Source organism: Triticum dicoccoides, chromosome 1B, assembly GCF_002162155.2.
Source record: "Triticum dicoccoides isolate Atlit2015 ecotype Zavitan chromosome 1B, WEW_v2.0, whole genome shotgun sequence".
NCBI lineage: Eukaryota > Viridiplantae > Streptophyta > Magnoliopsida > Poales > Poaceae > Triticum > Triticum dicoccoides.
In genome coordinates this window covers 691,643,371-691,650,359 of record NC_041381.1, presented here as the reverse complement: position 1 = coordinate 691,650,359, position 6,989 = coordinate 691,643,371, and positions in this window count along the sequence as shown.

Below are 6,989 nucleotides of genomic sequence, written 5' to 3'. Positions count from 1 at the left end.
CCTGTAATTCCCTCTGTAATTCTCTTCGAAACCTTGAGAATCTACGAACCACACCCTCGCCATGGCAGGGAATGCTATCTGGATTGTAGCATATTCAATGTTAAGGAGGCGCTCACGTGTTTCCATTTGGTTCATTAAAGAATTCTTTTTTCAATGCAAGTTGCACCTCATTTTTTGATCCATGATGTTGACTATTTCAGAAATAATCGTTTTGAAATCATCGTGGACATTCAATATGATGTCTTATTTCAGAAATAATCGTTCTGAAATCAAGCAACACCTTCACACATGATGCATCACAATAATGCACAGAACAACTACATAAATTCCCTGAGTAGTACAAGTGCATAATAAAAGAAAAAAACAAAGAACAGGACAGAACATCTACTTCTAGAGTACATTTGATCAGCAAAGCATTCAGAAATATAAGGCAGGAACTTAGTTTTGTAACAGAACTGCATATATAAAAGAACCAAAAACTACAGGTTGTGTACACCTAGTTCCAGAGAAGAAAAAGATAGTGCATTAGAAGGCAGTGAGTACCTTAAGGTAGTGGGCTTTACGGTGAACACTGGTGCGCTATTACCACCAGCACGCTCTCAAGGTCACCGATGTTCTCTTTGCAGCTGCAGACCGTCGTTTGTACCGACAGAAGCCTTGCTTTATCACCTGGTTTACCTTCTTACCTGAGAGATCACAAAAAAGAAAGATAAATAAAGTTATTATGGATAATTTCTTAGCACAGTGTATTATATTATAGGTCGATTAGTTTCCCATATTCATACTATGCCTAATACAACAAAGCAAAATATGATTCATGCTTCTTTAGAAGCAAACCACTCAACAAATTTATATGGATTTTTTTTGAAACATGGGGCAAAAGATTTGCCCCTTTTCATTAATTAGGAGAGGGAAAAGGTCTTTCAAAGTTACAGAGGACAAAAAAATAAAATAAAAGCCCCAAGCATGGGGTGCACAACACATCTGCACTACTCTCCCGGTAGAATGTGGCCCAAATGTTTCGCCCCCGCGGTCGCCCAAAGAATCGCCGCTTTCTGGATGGTGTGAAGAAGGATGGTTGGAGGAGCAAACACTACTAGGGAAAAACTTATACACAGACGCTTACTAGTAGCGAGGGTTAAAAACCCTCGCTACTGCTACTTACTAGTAGCGCAGGTTTTTAAACCTCGCTGCTACTAAGTTGATAGCAGTAGCGCGGGTTTTTAACCCTCGCTACTACTAAGCGGTCTCTACCGTGCCCCCCAGGACATGCCATAGTAGTAGCGCGGGTTTTTAACCCTCGCTACTACTAAGTTGATAGCAGTAGCGTTGGTTTTTAACCCTCGCTGCTACTAAACGGTCTCTACCGTGCCCCTGGACCATGCCATAGTAGTAACGATGGTTATAAACCCGCGCTACTACTAAGTTGATATTAGTAGCGCGGGTTTTTACCCCTCGCTACTACTAATTGGCCTCAACCGTGGCCCTCGGGGACATGCCATAGTAGTTGCGAGGGATAAAAACCCGCGCTACTACTAATACTGGGTTTTTTAAACTCTACCCCACGTGGATCGCCTTTTCAGTTTTGGAAAAAGCAAAAGAAAATGATAAAAACTTCCAAAATTAAAATCCTTCGAGATGTAGTTATGTTACTGCATGTACTACTTAGGGAAATTTAAAAACTTAAATTTCGACATGTTTTGCAAAAAGTGTAGGGAAAATGTAAAACGGCTATAACTTTACGATGTCAGAAAAAACGTATAATATATCAAAATGTTCAGCACGAAAATCCGCATCCGATTTTGGCGGCCTATGGCCTGTTTGCAAATTTTTAGAATCCTCAAGTTCTAAAAGGAAAAAAAGTTATGCTCAAATTTCAGTTTTTTTTCAATTTTGGTCAAATCTGGTCAAACTGTGATGAAACTACTTATTGAAGAAGTATTAGTGTTACTAAATAATTATTCAAGAATATTAGTGTTGCTAAATATTAGTACTAAAGGCTAGACCTTTAGTCCCGGTTTGAGCCACCAACCGGTACTAAAGGTCCCATTTTCAAACTCTACCCCCCGGGTTTATCGCCTTTTCAGTTTTAAAAAAATAAAAGAAAATGATGAAAATGTCAAAAAAAATAAAAGAAAATAAGTTTCCCATGTGATGTGTGGTCTAGTTGTTGGGAAAATTTGCAAATATGAATTTTGACTTTATTTGCAAAATCTCTCGAGAATTTGTAAAAATTGGCATAACTTTTGCATACTAACTCGGATGAAAAAGTTTTTTATATGAAAAAATCATCTACTCGAGAAGTTACATCCAAATTTAACCGGGGGAACCCCGTTAAACATTTTCAAAATCCTCAAAAACCAAACACAAAAAAAGTTACGAGGCTTTTAAGATCTGGAGGAAAAAAATTCAAAAAATTTCAGTTTTTTTTAATTTTTGTTAAATCTGGTCAAACTATGGTCAAACTAATTATTCAAGAATATTAGTGTTACTAAATAATTATTTCAGTTTTTTTGAATTTTGGTCAAATCTGGTCAAACTATGGTCAAACTATGGTCAAACTGTGGTCAAACTAATTATTCAAGAAATATTAGTGTTATTTTTTAGAACAATAGTTTCAAACTCAAACTGTGAAATGTGTGACTTCATGTTCAAGCTAGATTCCTGAGGTTAATAGGATTGACATCTTACTATTGTCAGGAAAACAACAAGTGCAGACTTGGAAACGAGGGAGAATAGAACCCGGAAGTTAAGCATGTTCAGGCTGGAGTAGTGAGAGGATGGGTGACCGTCCGGGAAGTTAGATGATTTGGAATGATGAGAGGTGATTAGAGATTAGAGATTAAATTGAGCAGCGATGAGGGGTGATTAGAGATTGAAGGTTAAAACAATTCAGAAATTTGAAAATTAGGGAAAAATCGAAAAAAAATCGAAAAAATTCAAAAAAAAATCAGAGATTAGAGATTAGTAGTAGCGCGGGTTTTTACCCACGCTACTACTAACGGACGTAGTAGTAGCGCGGGTGGCACCCGCGCTACTGCTATACGTTAGCTGTAGCGCCTTATTAGTAGCGCCGGCCCCCGCGCTACTAATAGGCCCAAAACCCGCACTGCTGCTAGGCTTTTCCCTAGTAGTGAAAGTTGCGTTGAAAAACCCTTGCGTTCCTTCCCAGATCGACTTGCATACTAGCATAGTGAGGGAAGACATTGCCCTTCAATGGATCCTCTAGGTGGCGACCATGTGGAACCACCGGTCCTTGATACTCCTATAGTTCGCCCAGACTGCAACGTCCAAGCTGACAAGCTGAAGCCAATCCTTCACCAAGCCCCATAGCCTCAGCGTGTAGCGGCAGCCAAAGAAGAGGTGCTCGACAGTTTCTAGGCTCCTACAGCAAAGAGGACAAGGACCACAGTTTGGCCACCCCCTCTTGGCCAACCGGTCAGCTGTCCAAATCCATTTTTGTAGAGCAAGCCACGCGAGGAATTTGACATTCGGGGGCGCCCAGACAATTCCTGGAGTTGTGGACTTCCATCCATGGTATTAGTCTGGATGAGCATGCCGAAGACTCCATCATTTGGAAGCATACGTTAGCTGTAGCGCCTTATTAGTAGCGTCGCCCCCCGCGCTACTAATAGGCCCAAAACCCGCGCTGCTGCTAGGCTTTTCCCTAGTAGTGAAAGTTGCATTGAAAAACCCTTGCGTTCCTTCCCAGATTGACTTGCATACTAGCATAGTGAGGAAGACATTGCCCTTCCATGGATCCTCTGGGTGACGACCATGTCGAACCACCGGTCCTTGATACTCCTATAGTTCGCCCAGACTGCAACGTCCAAGCTGACAAGCTGAAGCCAATCCTTCACCAAGCCCCATAGCCTCAGCGTGTAGCGGCAGCCAAAGAAGCGGTGCTCCACAGTTTCTAGGCTCCTGCGGCAAAGAGGACAAGGACCACAGTTTGGCCAACCGGTCAGCTGTCCAAATCCTGTTTTGTAGAGCAAGCCACGCGAGGAATTTGACGTTCGGGGGCGCCCAGGTCTTCCAAACAACCTTGCACATTTTTGTGCGAGTGATGGATAAAAATTGCGCATTGTACACAGATGAAGCAATGTATTCTCCTGAGACCGTATGCTTCCAAATGATGGAGTCTTCGGCATGCTCATCCAGACTAATACCATGGATGAAAGTCCACAACTCCAGGAATTGTCTCAGGTGGTCAAAAGAGAACGCAGCCATAGAGTTGATTTTGCTAATCCATGCTTCATTGTGCAAAGCTTCCCTGACCTTCCATTGCTTTCGAGACGATGCCTCAAAGATCAGGGGGGCGATATACTTAGGCTTGCACCCGTTTAGCCAAGGGGACTCCCATAAGGGCGCACGGGCGCCGTTGCCGATGGTGATGGTCGTGCATGCATAGAAAAAGAGCTTATCCTCCTCATCACATATGTTACCCAGGCCAACCCACAATCTCGTTGGCGCGGTCCATTCAAGCCAGAGCCAGCGTAAACGAAGTGCTCGGCAGAACTTCTCCAGGTGTAGGACCCCAAGGCCCCCAAGGTCCTTGGGTCTACAGACGCGCTCCCAATTGACCTTACACTTGGCCCCAGTCGTCTTGTGCGAGGCTGACCAAAGGATCGCTCGCTCAATTTTGCTGATGTTGTTCAGGGTGCCCCTAGGGATGGGAAGAGCAGTAGCAGTGAAGACAACCTGTGAGGTCAGGACCGATTTGACCAAAACTACTCGGCCCGGAGTTGCAATGTATCTCCCTTCCCAAGGTACAAGCCTTCCTGCGACCTGATCCTCCAGGTACTGAAAGTCGGCATGTTTGAGCTGCCACACCGACAAGGGCAACCCCAGGTATTTTAGCAGGAAGGAAGCTCTCTTTGCGGGGAGCCCATGAAGAATGTCGTCAAGGTTAAGGTTTCGGCAACGAATGGGGACGACTGAGCTTTTGGAGACATTTGTACAGAGGCCCATGACCCTTTCAGAATGGAAGAAAGGTTGTCCACATCCTCCTTGATAGGCTTGATGAAAACTGCTGCATCATCAGCGTAGAGCGAGGTTCAAAAGGTAGAACCACGTCCCCTTATCTTGTGAAGCAGCCCGTGCCTGGTGGCCAAGTCGAGAACCTGTTGGAGCGGGTCGATGGCAATGACGAACAAAAGGGGTGAGAGCGGGTAGCCTTGACGAAAGCCCTGACCATGCAAAAATGGGGGACCCGCCACACCGTTCAGAAGGACACGAGATGAGGACATGCTCAGGAGTGCTGCAATCCAATCCCTAAAGATGCTCGGGAAACCTCTCTGCTGCAGGAGTTGCAGGATGTAGTCCCATCGTACGGAATCAAAAGCCTTGCGGATATCCACTTTGAAGAGTAAGGAAGGTGTCTTGCTTTTGTTGAGACGTCGAGCGAGGTTGCGGACGTACATGTAGTTGTCATGTATACTTTGCTTTTTAATGAATGCACTCTGGGCATTGGAGACCAAGTTGTCCATGTGAAGTCCCAAACGAAGCGCCGGCGTCTTGGCTATAATCTTGGCAATGGCGTGGATGAGGCTAATGGTCCTGTAATCAGCAACTCCTTCCGCGCCATCCTTCTTCGGCAGAAGCACAATGTTTGCTGAGTTTAGCCAATGCATGTTGGAAGTCCGCAGAGTCCCAAAAGAGTGTATAACACGCATGATATCGTCTTTTACTATATCCCAACAGCTCTTGAAGAACAGCCCGGTGAACCCATTGGGGCCGGGGGCCTTATCTTTGGGCATTTGGCACATGGCCGCATACATCCCCTCCTCCGAGAAAGGGTTCCCAAGCTCGTGCAAATCCACGTCGGGGAAGTTGAAGTTATCCCAGTTGAAGTCCTTATCTTGCCTGTCATCCCTGCCCAAGGCACTAGAGAAGTGCTCAAATATGATCTCCTCTTTCTCAGAATGCCCAGTGATCCAACCATTGTTGTGCATGAGACGGTGAATGTGATTTTTCCTTCTACGCACATTCACCCTTAGGTGGAAAAACTTTGTATTGGCGTCCCCTTCTTTTAAATTCCTTATTCTGGAGCACTGCTTTTTCCTTGAGCGCTCAATCACTGCGAGGCCGATAACCCTCCTCTTGAGCCTAGCCCGAAGCTCAATCTCTCTGGTCGACAACTCTCTTGTCTCCTGGGCCACGTCAAGTCTGAGGATGACCATGAGAGTGCTACGCGAAAGTGGATCTTGGCTTGGGAGAAAAGTGTCCTGCTCCATTTGGACAAGCAAGCCCCAGTCCTCTTAAGCTTGTGAAAAAGGTTGTGGCATGGCTCGAAGTGCCCAGAATCATGATGCCAAGCCTCCTTCACAACATCTTGCAAACCTGGATGGACGCCCATTAGAGATCATTGTATCTACGTATTTCAAAATTTCAAAATATATTAGTATAATAGACAATGACCTATGGAGGATAATCACAAAAACAACTTTTTATTATTATTTAGTATTTCAAATTATTTTAACAAGTGAGGGAAGTTGGTGAACAAAAACCAAATTTTAGAGCTACCACTTCCAATTTGTTATTAATACCCCCAAGACTAGTGTAAAAAATGATTCTACAACTAAAGGAGGTTTAACTAGGAAAAACCAGATTGTTAATTTGGACTACTACTTTAAATTGTTGATGGGCATGTATATGATCCATAACAAAACGATTGTCACTAGAATTAGATTTATAATTATGGTGTGGAGATGCCACTGGCATGCTTACCACAAAGAAATCAATAGAGCACAAACATGAAGCATATTAAAAAAAATATGAGATTGAAGTCCTTCTGTGTCAATTTACATAGAAATTTTGAAAATTCAAATTCCAACATCAATTTGCATGTTAAAATTCGTTTAATGTCGAAAAAATTCAAGATCACCCCATAGAGAGAAACCTTAATTACCTCAAATATTAATCAAGAACTTTTTGGAGAAAGTAAAAAAAATGATGATTATAACTTGAAATTTGGCATGAAGAAAAGT